This window comes from Camelus bactrianus, chromosome 12, assembly GCF_048773025.1.
Source record: "Camelus bactrianus isolate YW-2024 breed Bactrian camel chromosome 12, ASM4877302v1, whole genome shotgun sequence".
Taxonomy (NCBI): domain Eukaryota; kingdom Metazoa; phylum Chordata; class Mammalia; order Artiodactyla; family Camelidae; genus Camelus; species Camelus bactrianus.
The window spans coordinates 42,897,964-42,914,222 of record NC_133550.1 but is presented as its reverse complement, the minus strand read 5'-3'; the positions used below and the strand labels follow the sequence as shown (position 1 = coordinate 42,914,222).

The 16,259-nt window shown below is 35.3% G+C and overlaps 1 long non-coding RNA gene across 1 annotated transcript in view; it reads right to left on the bottom strand.

The window, feature by feature from the left end:
* LOC141579428 (uncharacterized) overlaps positions 1-5,878 on the bottom strand; it is a 299,492-nt gene extending 293,614 nt beyond the window's left edge. The window contains exon 1 of the long non-coding RNA XR_012510745.1: positions 5,709-5,878. This is a non-coding gene — a long non-coding RNA (uncharacterized LOC141579428). The remainder of the gene's footprint in view (positions 1-5,708) is intronic.
* Positions 5,879-16,259: the final 10,381 nt, after the last annotated feature.

The following is a 16,259-nucleotide window of genomic DNA, read 5'->3' as shown; positions in this document are numbered from 1 at the left end:
AGGAGTGGGATTGCTGGATCACGTGGTAAGTTTATTTTTAGTTTTTTAAGGACTCACTTTTAAGAGTTCAAATTTGAATCATGATCCTGCCCTGTTCAAAGCCCTCCATTAGCACACTTCCATTTCTTATAGGATCAAACACCAAGCATTGTCCTGTATAAGGTGACTTTGGCACATCTCTCCAGCCAGTCTGCTCTTTTCATCTGATTGCTGATTACTTTGTAGTCATGCGGACTTTCTGCCATTCTTGAGACACATAAAAGTACTTCTCACCTTGGGGACATCACACATATTGTACTTTTCCTGGCATAATATCCCCCTTCCTCCCACCACCACTATTCACCTGGCAAATTTCACTCCTTATATCTCTGATGACAGATTACTCACTCAGGGAGGAATCCTCTGACCATTCAGTTTAAATTAGTTCCCCTCTTTATACCAACATGATATCCTATATTTTCTTGATAGCACTAATCACAGTCTATAACTGTATATTTACTTCCTTGATGACTTAATTCTACAATAGAGAGATTCATATGGGCAGTATGTTTTGTTCATCGCTATGCATATTGTGTCTACTACGGTGCCTACAACATATTATGTGCTCAATAAATAATTGTTGAAGTAAAAAATGAGTGCATAATACATGTTCAGAGACCCAACAAATTAAGTCAAAGAAAGAAAGATGGTTTTCTTCAAGCCTTTTAGTGTACCATATACACTATGCCACTGTTGGTCTAAGTGATATAGGGGACAGAAAGATGAACCACATGGTTGAAAAAAATAGATATGTAAGCAAAAGTGTATAGTAATTGGCAGAATGAAGTGAGTTGTATGATGGAGGCACAACATCCAGGAAGAGTATTGGTTCATTGATCTGAGCAAGACTGGCCAATGAGGTGCATTTAAACTGGGTCTGAAAGCTATATAAGATTTCAGTAGTAGAATGTGGTAAACATCGAAGTTCCTGATTTAGATCATAGCCTCCTGTTAAATTGCCTTCCTCTTTTTTCTGTTAGGTGAGATACTTATTAGGAGAAAACACAACAAATTAGGTCTCTGCTTCAGCCCACCAGCCACAGTTGATTGGATTTCAAATGATATTCAGACCCAAGATGGTCAACCAATTTCTCTCTCCCTGAGATTTGTAGTTGAGACTTTACGCTTCCTGGCAGTTAGTGGCAGGTGTTGGACCTGCTAGGACACATTAACTCAGAGCTTAAGATGACTATATTACTATTTTGCCTTGTTCATAAAAAGGCAGGAAAGACTGGTTTAGGTGTAAAGAGAAGAGTGAAGAATACATAAGAGGCAGAGATTGAAAGGAAAGGAACGGAAACGAGAGAGAAAGAGAAGGGGAGAGAGAGGAAAGGAACGGAAACGAGAGAGAAAGAGAAGGGGAGAGAGAAAGAGCTGCTATCTGCTATGCTGCTTTATGATTTTCCAGATTCCGTTTTCAATGTTTTGCAAGGCCCTACTTTATCTCCTTTAATTAAGAATTAATGTATCTCTATTATTCCAACTATAGAGAGCCTTAATGAAGATAGATGAAAAGGTGGGGAAGGAAATTACAAACAGAGGAATAAGTGATGAGCCAATCTGTAGAAGAGAGCATAGCATATGTGGAGACATGATCTCCATGTTTTCTTATTTATCTATCCCATTTTTGTATACAGAGAAGACAAATAAGTTACTGATAGAAATCTGGTGACTGATCACATATGGAAAAATAAAAATTTAAATACAAAATAATATGTCAATTATCTGTCATAGCAGGAATTAGTATGAAAGGGTGGAGAAAGCACTAAAATCAAAGTCATACACAACAGTTGGGTTGTAGTCTTTGCTTTGCCACTGACAACTGACATAATGCTTCATAAGTTACTTGATCTCTCCAGGTCCAAAAGCATGTGGGATCTATGGTCCCATCCAACTCAAAAGAAGTAATGGATAGCAATCAAAACCATTTTAACTTTCTGGAAATTTCTGCTTTCTCTACTTTCTTTTATACTCTGAAGTTGAGTGTTTGCTCTGATTTCAGGTCTTATTTTAGGGGCTGTGACACCAAGATGCATGTCATGGTTCCTACACTTGAAGTTATCACAGAAATAAATAAATGGTATAAGAGTCATAGAAATAAATGGTGATACAGAAAGATGATTTTAAATGCAATGAACAATATTCCAAAGAATTGTTTAACTTTGCTTGGGATCAGGATGTGATGGTGGGAAAAGGTTTTAGAGAGGAGGCAACATTTCCACTGGACCATAAAACAGGGCTTTCCATGCTGAGGAAAAGGTATGGCCATGTGCCAGTTATAAAGTTATGCCTCGTGGATCCAAACTCACCTTTCCTTTATTGCCTACAACAATGGAGATGGGTGCTTTAATTTTTTTTTTTTTTTTTTTGCTAAGGTTTAGGATGCTAAGATTTATCAGTAGTAGGTGCTGGGGAGAAATTGGAACCATTCACTGCAAGAGAAAAGGGGTCTGGTTTCCTCATTCCAGGGTGCTTGCTGAACAGGTGTTCTTGTGGCCTTTCCAACCTTTAGCTTCTTTCTGCAGTGCACAGCAGCCAGCAGCTGCCCCAGCCGCCCCTATGGGTCATTTCAAAGCAAAGTGCCTCTGATGAATAGTTTCCCTGGTACGTTCCAGAGAGTGAATTTCCACCGAATTCCTCCAGCGTTGCACTCCAGTGACCTCTCTGCCTTCAGTGAACCACAGCCATGCCTTCTCCAACAAGGTCTAGATCTCAGCCGTGGGAGGAGGTGGTGCTGCTTGTCTGCTCTATCTCAGTCCTGAAGGGGACGACTCTTTTTACAGCTACTATTCCTATGTTATTTTAAATTCACTTTCCTTCTTTCTAGCCAATCCTCTGTCACTGAAATCCCCGTTATAGTTAATAATTCTTTATGTTAAACTTTCCTTGTTCAAATTTCTCTTTCTTTACACAAAGCAGAAGGAGAGACTTCAGAACATGCAGTACCTTCAGGAAAGGGTGAACAGAGCAGCCCTGGTGAAGTGCATTTGGTAGGTAGAAAAGCAGGATCCGCTCCTGGGTGGGCAGCCTGGGGCTGAAGAATGAAGCAGTGTGAATGCCGTGGTAAGGAGTTTAAGCTAGGACAGGTCAGCTTCTGTGTTTAGAAGAAGTAACTGAAAGCAGCATAGAGGATGAAATGTTGTATAGAGCAAAGATTGGAGGCAAGGTGATCATTTTGGGGGTGGAGGTATTATTACAATCCAGAAAGCACGAGAAGTGCCTGAATTAAAGCCCCGACAGTGGCAGACACAGAAAGAGGGAAGCACCCAAAGTGGGTAGAATTGACAAAACCTGATGACCACTGTGACAGGGAGATAGAAGATAATTGTTTCTTGCTGACTTTCCAGATTTGAGGCTTCCTGTTTGGATGACTGAAGGGACGCTCATTCCATAACTGAGTTAGTGAGTTAATAGGACCAACAGGTTTGGGAGAACATGAAAGAAATACCTTTTGGTTTGTTTGTTCAGGGGTATGTTACTGTTAAAGACTGCTATATTTGAGACAAGAACAAAACAGTGGGTATTACGCTGTCTTCTTCAAAAATACTGAACAATAATGTCTTTGTTCAGCTAAGCTGAGCAGTTATTATCCAATTTCTAGAAGTTTAAAAGATTTAAGTAACATTTCTGCCCCTGAGGTATGCTCCTTGAACATATTTCCCCATGCATTCTCTGTTTTGGATTCCTTCTTGCAACATCTTGCAGATGACAAACCCCGTAAATACAGAAGGCAGTGAATATTTTACTATTTTTAAACATTTATATTTTAGTAGTGCAGATTAAAGATGAGAGGCCCAATGAATAAAGGATCGGGACTAATACCCCTCCGGTTAAATACTCAGCTTTCAGATTTTTGTCTCCCATTACTTCAATAAGCAGTTCTCTGGGTGTGTTAATTCTGCTAGATGTCTGCAATTCCAGAAAAGTGTGTTCATTCCCTAAGTACTTCGTCTGGTAATGAATGGAAACATGCAGCCTTCAAGGGATCGAAGACCCAGAGTAATGCACTCAGAAAGAATAATGTGTGTGCACAGAGCGCGACAGAGAACGCCAGAATGCGGCATTCGCCGGAGCTGACAAATCCGCTTGTGCTGCCAGGGTGCTGGATGTGGCCCCTTCCCTGAGCTGGGAAGCTGACAGGCAAGCAAAGAAGCCTTTAAGACTGGTTTAGGATATTAGCATCAGGCAGTTATGGAATTGCAAGGCAGCAGCTGTCTGCAGAACATACCAACATGGGGTGCGTGGAACTTCATTAGAATGCCGTCTTCTGTTATAACTCAGGAATTTATAAGTAAGCATGTGGCTTGTGGTATATTAATTTGAGAAAAGTAACCAGTAATAAGCTTTATGAGAATGGCTTAACCATGCTCTCCTTCTTTCTCCTCTATTATTTATTTAACTGCTTAATTGCTTAACTCTTTAATTCTTACAAAAAGCATACATGCACAAGCACACGCACGCACAGACAACCAAATTGGGGGAAAAAAAACAACTTTAAAGTGGTTCTTATCTAAGACAGGAAACAGTTCACTCTCCTGTAATTGGGTGAGCACAATCGTGATATGTACTATTTTCTCTCTGCAAAACAGAATGAAAACAAATGATTTATACTGTGTTTGAGTACGTTGTTTCTTAAGATGGGAGTAGTGTGTATTACCAGTTTATTACTCTTCTGTTCAATGCTGTGTGTGCAATCAGTTCTGCCTGTGTGTCTGTATGTGTGCATGTGTGTGATAAAAATTGGGTTCCGTAAAATTTTCTAGTGGCCAAATAAAAATATTTGAAGACTTAAAAAAAAAAAGTGCATAGAGTGGTTTGAGTTAAGCTTTGCTTTTGCCACTCCTCTCCCTTCAGACTTGAATTGATGTATGCCACACCTAGAATTCCAGTGAAAGGAATTTGAGCAAGAATTCAGAGGGCCCATCTAATGTGGGTTGTCAGTTCGCTGAGAACTATTTCATTGTTTTATTCTGACAGTTTTGATTTTTCTACTTATCATGATACCAAACCATTTTTGTTATTTCTTCAAACGCTTCTTTTAGAGGACATTCGTGTGTTGGATCGAGGGTCCCTGAAATCTTTGCCCCATCCCAATATGCCTCAGTTTCTTTGCGGGTAACTATTCCACCTCCAATTCTGATAGCTTTTATATGATGGTAAATCCAGACACAACCTACTCCGTCCCCTTGGAAATATGAAGGCCAAGATTTTTTCTCTAATCCCTTGAGATAGGCCATGGTGGGGAAATGACTTTTAACCTTGCCCACTGGAAGCTTTCTTTCTCCAGGATTATGAATTCAGGGCAAGTGACGCAGGGACACAAAAAGTGTTTGATATGTACTCATCTCGGTGGCAATGTACAGGTTAGATGATTCTTGCTATGAGGTGTTTTATGTGTTTCCTGCTGCATCATCTCTCAGAGCTGCCCAGGTCCCACCTATTCCTAAGTCTGACCTTCTTAGAATTGTCACATATTTATATAGTCTAAAACAACATGTGTACAGTTATCTGTTGCTCCATAACAAACGACCCTAAAACTCAGCAGCTTAAAACAGCAACCCTTTATCATCTCTGTGTCAGAGGGTCAGAAATCGGGGCAAGCCCTGTCTTCCAGGGCTGCTATAACAAAACACTGGGTGACTTAAAATAGCAGAAAGTTATTCTCTCACAGTTCTGGAGGCTAGAAGTCCAAGATCAAGGTGTTGGCAGCTCCATGCTTTCTCTAAAACCTACAGAGGACTTCTTCCTTCCTTCCTCCTGGCTTCTGGTGGCTTGCTGGCAATCTCTGGTGCTCCTTGGCTCGCAGCTGCTCAATGCCAGTCTCTGCCTTCACCACCACATGGTGTTCTCCCTGTGTCTCTGCTTTCACATGACCATCTTTTTATAAGGACACCAGTCATATTAGACTAGGGGCTCAGTTTACTTCAGCATGACCTCATCTTAACTAATTATATCTGCAATGACCTTCGTTCCAAAAGAAGCCACATTTTTAGATACTGAGGATTAGGATTTCAGGTTTTTTGCAGGAAAAAACAATGTGATCTGTAACAGCAAGCATGTGAGAAAATTTGAGAGAGCACCCAAGACAGAAGCCATAGTTTTTACTTAACATAGGCTCAGGACTGAAATCCTGCTGAGACAGGAAGGGGGCAGGCCACAGCCATTCAAGGAATGCTACAGCAATTAACATCAAAATGGTGAATGTTTCAACCCCCAGTAGGCCTTGAGGGTCAAGATGGTGGGAGATTTAACTTCTAGTAGAACTTGAGCTTCATTGTATGCTTATTGTAATATATTAGCATGGTGAATAACATGCCTACAGGCTCCATGACAGTCTCAATGCTAGCCACAAAAAGGCAGAGTGGGAAATGGCCAGCTTCCTGGGAATCCCAGCCCCTTCCCCAGGCTAGTTAGACTGGTCCTTCCACTTATTTGCACATGAAGCTACCAAAGCCCATAAGAATGGGCAACACTGCCCCTCACGGCCTCTCTCTCTCCCTTCTTCAGAGACGGCCCACACTTGTCTATGGAGTGTTGTCGACTGAAATAATCGCACAGCCTAAAAGTTAAAAGTTATGTTTTATTTGGAGGGAGGACTCGAGCCGGGATGACAGCCTCTCAGATCGCTCTGAGGGACTGCTCCAAAGAGGTAGGGGAGGAGCTAGAATACATAGGAGCTTTACAACAAAGACCAGGTAGTTGGAACAATAAAAGATTACTTGTTATCTAAAGAAAAACAGGCATCTCAAGTTAAAGAATTTAGTGCTTTTCTATGTATGGGAGGAAGCAAACATTTGGGCTCATTGAATTCATTCCTTTGACAAGCACCTAGCTATCTAGGGCCAGTATCCTGTCCTTTCTTACTCTGCGTCCGCTCAGAGGGCACCATTGTGAGTGGCTGCAGAGGCTGAGCTGCAGGCCCATCACCACTGGGGGGTGGCGGCAGCCGCTGATGACTTGGTTTCAGCATTCTTTGTTTACTGATATGTTTGCAGTATTTTCACTCACATTGCAGTATTTTCGTTCACAGTGTGTACCTATTTTTACTCTAATCTGAGCACCCAAACCCCACACCTCGTGGCCTTTCTCTTGCCTTTTGATATATCTCTCTAAATAGATCTACCTTTACTCAACTGTGGCTCGCTCTTGAATTCTTTCCTGCGTGAAGCCAAGGACCCACATTTGGCGGGGCACGTTCCGGGGTCTCAACCGAAGCCTGGGACACAGCCCTCCTCATGCCCCACATCTGTTTTTCCTCCATAACTGCCACTTCAACTGCATTCTATTCACTAGACGCAGATCAGTAAATTCAGCCTATGCCCAGGGGAGATTACAGGGGCGTGACACCAGGAGGCCAAGCTTACTGGAAGCTATCTCAGAACCTGGCAACATATATTTTGGTTTTAATTGCTTTCAGGTTTTATAAAAATGACATTTTACTGTATATATCTTTTGGGACTTGAGTTTTTACTCACTCATTATTGTGTTTCTATGATTCATCCATGTTTTATGTGTAATTATAAATAAATTGTATTTATAATAAATTATTGTTTATTTATCCAGTCAGTTCTCTACTTACGGACATTTGGATTGTTTTCAATATTCCAAAAATCTTTGTTCTTAACATTCTTAACATTAATATAATCACTTATTAACTACATATAAAACTGTATCAAAACCAATGAAGTGAAATTTCTTTATAGTTCTATTTGTTCATAGAATTGATTCTATCAATGATCTGCAATCAAAATACTGTGTTCCCAAGTCATAAAATAATTATTATCTCTGTGTGTAGTTATGACATTGACTTGATAGATGGTTAAGTTCATTTATCTCCATTTGTTTTTAGTTTTCAGGGTTTGCTTTTTTCCTTTGTTGTTCATATTATTTTTGGAAGGTGCCAGCATTTTTAAAATTTCAAAACAGAATTATATAGTGAGGTATATTAAGAGATGTCTTCATTACTCTTCTTACCATTTATTCCCTCTCGTCCTTAGAGGTAATTTTCAGTTTTGAGTTTTTCTAGTAGGAAATCCCTTTGCAAATATAAACAACACAAGCACGTCCATGCAGAAAATTGTATTTCCTCACCTTATTTTAAAAAACGTAGCATACTATATACACGGTTCTGCATCTGGCTTTTTGCTTTTTTCACTTAATGATACACCTTGAAGATCACGTCTTATCAGGGAATAAAGAACAATCTCATTACTTTTTACTGTATTATAGAATATCATTGTGCGGATGTACTGTAGTTTATTGAGCCAGCTCTCCGTTGATGGACATTTAGATTGTTTTCAATAGTCTGCTATTACAAATAATGCCGCAATCAATAAATGTATGTAAAAAGCTTTTTCTTTCTTTCTTTCTTTGTATTTTTGGTCAAGATTGCTGGATAAAAGTACAATCAAATACTAACAACTATGTAAGTTAATATTAAAAAATTCTCCTTCACAAGTGTTTAATCATTTTATATTTTAAGCAGAAGTAGATGCCAGTGACTTTTCTCATGGTCAACCCAGAGGTTGTTAAACTTGGATTTTGGCCAATCTGATGGTGACAAATGGGAACTTAGACACAGTTTAATTTGTATTTTTCTGTTATAAATTGACCATCCTTTCAGATATTCAAGAATCATTTTCATTTTTTTCTTCTTTGAACTTTCTGTCCATATTGTTCCTCCATATTTATATTAGGTTATTTATTTCTTTATTCTTCATTTTTAGGAGCTTTTAAAATGGATCATTAGTGTTTTGTTTGTGACACAAGTTACAGATATCTTTTCCTTAATTAATTATTTTGTTTTTGCTTCGTTTATGCTGTTTTTCCCCTTGAAGGAAAATAACAATAAATTGTAGAACTTTAATTAATCTTTTTTTGCTTCTGGGTTTGAATTAAACTTAAGAAGATTTTTTTCTATTTTGGATTATAGAAGAAATTGTTCATCTTTTTCTTTAGGAACTTTAATGTTTTCTTTTTCTTTTTTCCTCAACTTTTATAACTCTAATCCATTTGAAACTAATTTTAGTATTTGGAGTAAACTATAGATTGAAATTTTTCTCCCCCCTTCCAAATACTATCTGGTCGATTAAATTTTTAACATCATTACATTCCTCTCCCTGAGAGATCAGAGTATACACACACTCACACACACATCTCTTCTTATAAGGCATTAATCTCATTAGACCAAGACCCCACCCTCATGACCTCATCTAACCCTACTGAACCTCTGAAAATACGTGTGTATGTATGTGTAAATATGTACACAATATGTCTATCTTTTAGTAGTTATGTTGAAATGTTACCGTGCATTTTAAAAATAACAAATTATATTAGAGTAAAACTCATATAAAGAAAATTGCACAAGTCATAAGATTATAGAAGTTTTCAAATTTCTCCAAATCACTTCCAACAATTAGTATTGTCCCTCTTTTAATTTTTCACCATTTCTGTGGAGTTTAATAGCATCTCTTTGTAATTTTAATGTATATTTCTTGATGCCAAGAGAGATGGAGTAACTTTTCTTGGGCTTACTGTTCTTTTGGAAAGTGCTATTGTGTCTTTTGGGACAGTCTCTGCCTTCCTGATTTGTAGGCTTTTTCCTCTTTTAAAAATATACTTTGAGTATTAATTTCTATTGGTTACATGTATTGCAAATATTTTCTCACACACTCTGTTGTCCATGTTTTTATCCAGTAGTGTCTTTTGATAAGCCTTTGATAAATTTTCTAATTATAATCAAATCAAATTTGCCAGTCTTATTTATGGTGAGTGCTTCTTGGGTTCTGCGTAAGGCATGTTTGTCTGCCCCAAAGTAGTACAGATATTACACCTTCACGTGAATAAAAACAGAAAGGTTTCACTACCAATTACTTGTCCTAAAAGAATTTTAAAGAATATAAATTCAGAAAGAAGAGTGGTATATTTATACCATGGAATACTACTCAGCCATAAAAAATAACAAAATAATGCCATCTGCAGCAACATGGATGGATCTGGAGAATGTCATTCTAAGTGAACTAAGACAGAAAGAGAAAGAAAAATATCATATGACATCACTCATATGTGGATCCAAAAAAAAAAAGACAAACAAACTTACTTACAAAACAGAAACAGACTCACAGACATAGAAAATGAACTTCTGGTTACCAGAGTGGGAAGTGGGTAGGAAGGGATAAATTGGGAGTTCAAGATTTGCAGATGCTAACTAATATATATATATAAAATAGATAAACAACAAGTTCATACTTTTTAGCACAGGAAACTATATTCAATGTCTTACAGTAACTTACAGTGAAAAAAGAATATGAAAATGAATATATATATGTTCGTGTATGACCAAAGCATTGTGCTGTATACCAGAAATTGACACAACATTGTAAACTGACTGTACTTCAATAAATGTATATATTTAAAAAAATAAAATGTGAAAATTATGTCAAAAAAGAGAGAAATAAAAGCCCAGAAAGATAACCAAAAATGAAGGAATAAATGATGACCAAATAAAATGGCTAATATGTAGCTAACCTTAACGTACAGTGTTGATACAAAACATGAAAAATAGTTCATGGGGAAAAATAGAAAACTAAAATAATAAAAACAACATTATTGCAAATACACAGGGAGTGGACCAGCTTTAGAGTATTCTATGATCTTTATATTGTTTGGTATAGGGATTAAAATAGTAGTTAGCTTTTGACTTTGTTGAACTAAATATGCATATTTAAAAAAAGGCTGAGCAATAAAATAAAACGTAAGTCTCAAAAATTTTTGAAGTCCTAAAATAAAACAAAGTATGTGCTCTGACCACAGTGGATGATTTGAAAATCAAGCAGTATACTTTTAAAGGAGGGAATCAGTGGAATACTTTGAACTGAATGAAATGAAAATATGACACCAGAACATGAGGGATACAGCTTAGAGGAACTCACAGATCTAAATGCAGATATAAGAGAAAAAGAAAGGCCCAAAATAAATTATCTAAGCATCCATCCCAAGAACTGAGGAAAAGAGCAGAAAAATAACTATCTTCCCCACTGAAAACTGAAGACAGAAAATAATAATGATAAAGTATAAATTCATTAAATAAAAAGCAAGTATGTACATTAGTGAGTACAAAAAAAAAAAAAAAGGAAATACTTGGTCCTTTGAAAAGATTAATGAATTGTTAAAATCCAAGCAAGACTTAAAAAGAAAAAAGAGTAGGTACAAATAACCATTATGACATATAAAAAAGGAATATCACTACAAATTCTATAGGCATATAAAAAAAGATATTCAGAAAATGTTTTATTGAATATACACACTGTAGGGCAACAGATCACATCATATATGCCATTTTGTACTGAAAGCCATTTTGGAATTAAATCTATTTAAGACAATGCTTCAATAAGGAGAAAGTAAGAAAATAAAAAAGATTTCCTTGAAAATATCCTCTGTTTAATAAAGAAAAACAGCTTTAATTATCCAGCAATAAAGGAAAATGAGTCATTCTACATCACTGAATTTAGAGATGTAAGATGGCTGTGTTAAGTGCCAAATTAGTATTTTATTTGAAATACTTCAAAAAGGTATTATTCCATTTCCTGCCCTCTTTGTTTTCTAAAATTTTGAAATCTACAGCAATGTTGAAAAACTTTTATAGAAATTCAGTACCCATCCTTATACCTGCCACATAGGTTCTATTATTAATGTTCTATGATACGAGCTGTAGCATGTGTTGATCCATCTATTCCTCCTTCCACCTGACCATTTAGGCATCTCATATTTGACTCATTTTGAAGTAAATTCCAGACATCATCATATTTTCCATCAAATACTTCAGCATATACATCATTATCTATAGTGCAGTTTATTTTTATTTTGTGGTAAAATTTATGTCCACCAAAAGGCGTAAATCTCAACTGTACGCTTACTGAGTTTTGACTGATGTATGTACCTGTGTAACTCAAACACATAGGTTCTAGACTACTGACATTTCCCTGAAAGTCTCCTTGTGTCTTTTCTTATTCATTTTCTACCTTCACCCACACAGAGGCAGATTTTCTAATTGTTCTCTATCATATATTACTTACATTTAGCATTAAATATCTTACACTACATTATGACATATATTATTTATATTTTCAAGGTTGCTTTGGAAATTTTAGGTCTTTAGTATCTGTATTGTACAATCAGTTCATCAATTTCTACAGAAAAATCTGCTGAGACTTCTTCAACAAAGAAATAAACAAATGGTCATAAAAAAGTGCTGTATATTATTATTCATCAGAAGAATAAATTAAAACACAATGAGATACACATCCACGAGAATGGCTACAAATTGAAGTCTGACAACTTCAAATGTTGGTGAGATTTTGGAGTAGATAGAAATCTTATATATTTTTGCTGTAAAATGGTACAATAAATTTTGGAAAAATATTTCACATTAAACTAAACACCTTTAACCTATGATCTAATAAGTCCACTCACAAAAAATAAGAAATGAAACTATATATTCACAAAAAGATGTGTTCAACAATGTCTGCATCAGCTTTATTCACGACAGCCAAAAATCTGGAAATAGCTAATGCATCCATTAATAGAATGATGGATAAATAAACTCTAGGTATTCATAGGATGAAATACTTTTCAAAACAAAAAGGAACAAATTACTGATACATGCATCAACATGAATGAATTTCAAAACACTGCGTTAAATCACAGAAGCCTTACACCAAGAATACACACGTTGTGGTTCTATTTTTATGTAAAACTTTACATGGTGGCATTATATTTTTTTCTAATCTTTATGACTTTAATTTTATTTCCATATTAAAATTATTAGGACTTCCAGTACAATGTCAAATATAAGTGATGAAGGCAGGCACTTTTGCATTACTACCAAACTTAGGAAGAAAGTATTCAATCTTTTACCATTAAGTATGAGGTTAGCAATAAGTTTTTTTCTTCTTTTTTTAAAATCAGTTTGAGGAATTTCCCCTCCCATGCCTGAAGAGGTTTCTTCATAAAGATAAGTCAAATTTTGTCATTTTTTCCCTGCATTATTGAGGTAATCATGTCTTTTTTTTCTCTTTTTAATATATTAAAATGGTAAATGAAATTGGTGAATGTTAAAACTACTTTGTATTCCTGGAATAAACTCGACTTCGTCATGATGTATCCTCCTTTCATATGTTGCTACATTCAATCTGCTACTATTTTGCTAAGTGTTTTTGCATCTATACATGAGGGGGTATTACTGGTTAAAGAATTTTCTTTTTTATAGTTTCTTGGTTAAGAAGTATTACCTTTTCTATTATTTAATATTGTTTGTGTGAAATTGGTAATATTTCTTTCTTAAATGTTTCAACATTTAAAGCACCTAAGACTGGAATTTTCTTTGTAGGAGAATTTTTCATAAAAATTCATCTTTAATAGATAATGGGGTAATCAGATTTTCTATTTCAAGTTTTGCCAATTTTGGTAAATATATTTCAGATAATTTGCCTGTTGTATATAAGTTGTCAAATTTGTTGGCATAAGGGTGTTTATACTACTCTTATTTTTCGTCTAATTTCTGTAGAATCTGCAGTGATGGTTTTTTTTTTTCATTCTTTATATGGGAATGCATTTTCTGTTTTTCTATCTTGATTAGTCTAAGTAGGAGCATATTGATTCTGTATCTTCTCAAATAATCAAATTTTGGATTTGTTATTTTTCTATTGTTCACTTATTTCTTTGCCAATCTGAATTCTTTCTTTCCTTTTACTTTGGTTTACTATGCTCTTCTTTTTTCTAGCTTCCTAAGGTGAAGTTTTACATTATTGCTTTTAGAACTGTCTGCTTTTTTAATATAAGCATTTACAATTGTAAATTTCTCTCATCACTGTTTTAAGTCTATCACTCAGTTTTTGATATCCTTATGTTCAAAATATTTTGTAATTTTTCTTTTGATTATTTCTTTGACCAATGGATTTATTTGAAAATCTTTAAATTGTAATTTTTGTGTGTCTGACAATGCATTTACTTTCTCCGTTTCTGTGGATCAGGAGTCTGAGCATAGCTTAACCAAGTCTTTTCCCTGGTGTCTCAGGAAGCTGCATTCTAGGTATTGACTACAGTTGATTTCTCTCCAGAAGTTCAGGGTCCTTTTCCAATCTCCCATGGCTATTGGAAGTAATCAGTTGTTTGTGGTGTAGGACTGAGAGCTTCAATTTTTCACCCAGTGACTAAAGGCCACCTATGGTTCTTAGAGGTCATCCACAGTTCCTTCCCAAGTGGGCTCCTCCATCATGGCAGCATACTTTATCAAGCCACGAAGGGAGTCTCTCTCGTCTCTCTACTGAGTCTATTAGTAAGAGGGAGGGTTTTAAATATATACTTATTTTTTATTCTACGACATTTTATTTGCAAGTCAAGATTTTTTAATACAGACATTTCATTAACATTGATGAAATGAGAACTAATTTAAAGGACTTTTATGTATTTTCTTTAACCTAATAGGATACATGTTATTCTTGGTTTTTTTTAGAAGTTAAAATTTAGTAAAAATAAAATATAATATTATCAAACAATTACTGATGAAGTAAAAGGTTTTGGAAAAAAATATTTATTAGAAATGATGTGGTTGTTGGATATTCCTTTATTTAAAAATGGAAACTTTTAATATCTATGACAATTTTGCTATGAAACCTAAGTGTTCATAAAGCTTGAATGAACAGGTCATTAAGAATATCTCATCATTACATTACTTCCATCACTATCAACTTCACTCACATCAAGAGTGAAGGCCATCCTTCCTACTTTCCTCTTCCTTCCCTCATCCACACAAGCTCCCATCACTAGTTCCTTAGCCAGACCCCAGCCCGGCCGCACATTAGAATTGTGTGAGGAGCTTTTAGAAAACTCTAACACTATGGCCCAACAAGAAAATTAAAAGTGTTTTTGTTTTTTTAATTTCAAAATGCTTGAGGCTATTTTAATTTTTTATTATTAATTTTGCATTTAATTCCATTGTGGTAAAAAAAAAATGCTCTCAACAAATTCAATCATTTTACATCTTTTTTGACTCACTTTATGATCCAACATGTTTCTATCTCCATGGATGTATGTACCATGTGCATTTGAAAAGAAGGTGTATCCTGCAATTCTAGGGTATAGTGTTCTATAAATAACAATTAAGTCAAGCTGGCTAATGGCCTCTTCAGATCCTCTATGTGTTTACTGATTTTTGTTGTTGTTTTATCAATTGTTGAGAAAGGGTTCTTAGAATCATCTATGATGTTAAATTATTTCTTATTTTCATTCTGTCCATTTTATCTTTGTACATTTTGAAGCTGTATTATTAGGTACTTACACATATATGATTGTTATCTCCTTGATGAACTGACCAGTTTATTATTATGATGAGGCCTTGTTTCCTCTGGTAATACTCTTTATCTTGAAGCTAACTACTCTCTGATATAAATTCAGCCAAAACAGCCATCTTTTGCTTATTGTTTTCATGGTATATCTTTTGCCAAATATCAAATTTATTTGACCTCTCTTTGTATTTAAAGTGCATCTCTTATTGATAGCATTTATTTGGCTTTTGCTGTTTTGATCTATTCCAACAGTGTCTGCTTTTTAATTGGGGTATTTATTCCATAATAATTTAACGCAATTACTGATATGACTTGATTTAATTCTGTTGTAAGTCCATCTGTACCTTTGTTTCTTTCTTTTGTTATTATTTTTTTGAACTTCTTAATATATCTCTTGTCTTGTTTAGCTATCACTTTTTATGTTATTGGTTTTTTTCAAGCTATATTTTATTTATTTATTTATTGAAGTATAGTCAGTTTACAATGTTGTATCAATTTCTGGTGTACAGCATAATAGTTCAGTCATACATATGCATACATATATTCATTTTAATATTCTTTTTCATTATAGGTTACTACAAGATATTGAATATAGTTTCCTGTGCTATACAGTATAACCTTGTTGCTTATCTATTTTATATATAGTAGTTAGTATCTGCAAATCTCAAATGCCCAGTTTATCCCTTCCCACCTCCTTTCCCCCCTGGTAACTATAAGTTTGTTTTCTATGTCTGTGAGTCTGTTTCTGTTTTGTACATAAGTTCATTTGTCTTTTTTTAGATTCCACATATAAGCGATATTCATATGGTATTTTTCTTTCTCTTTCTGGCTTAGTTTACTTAGAATGACAATCTCCAGGTCCATCCATGTTGCTGC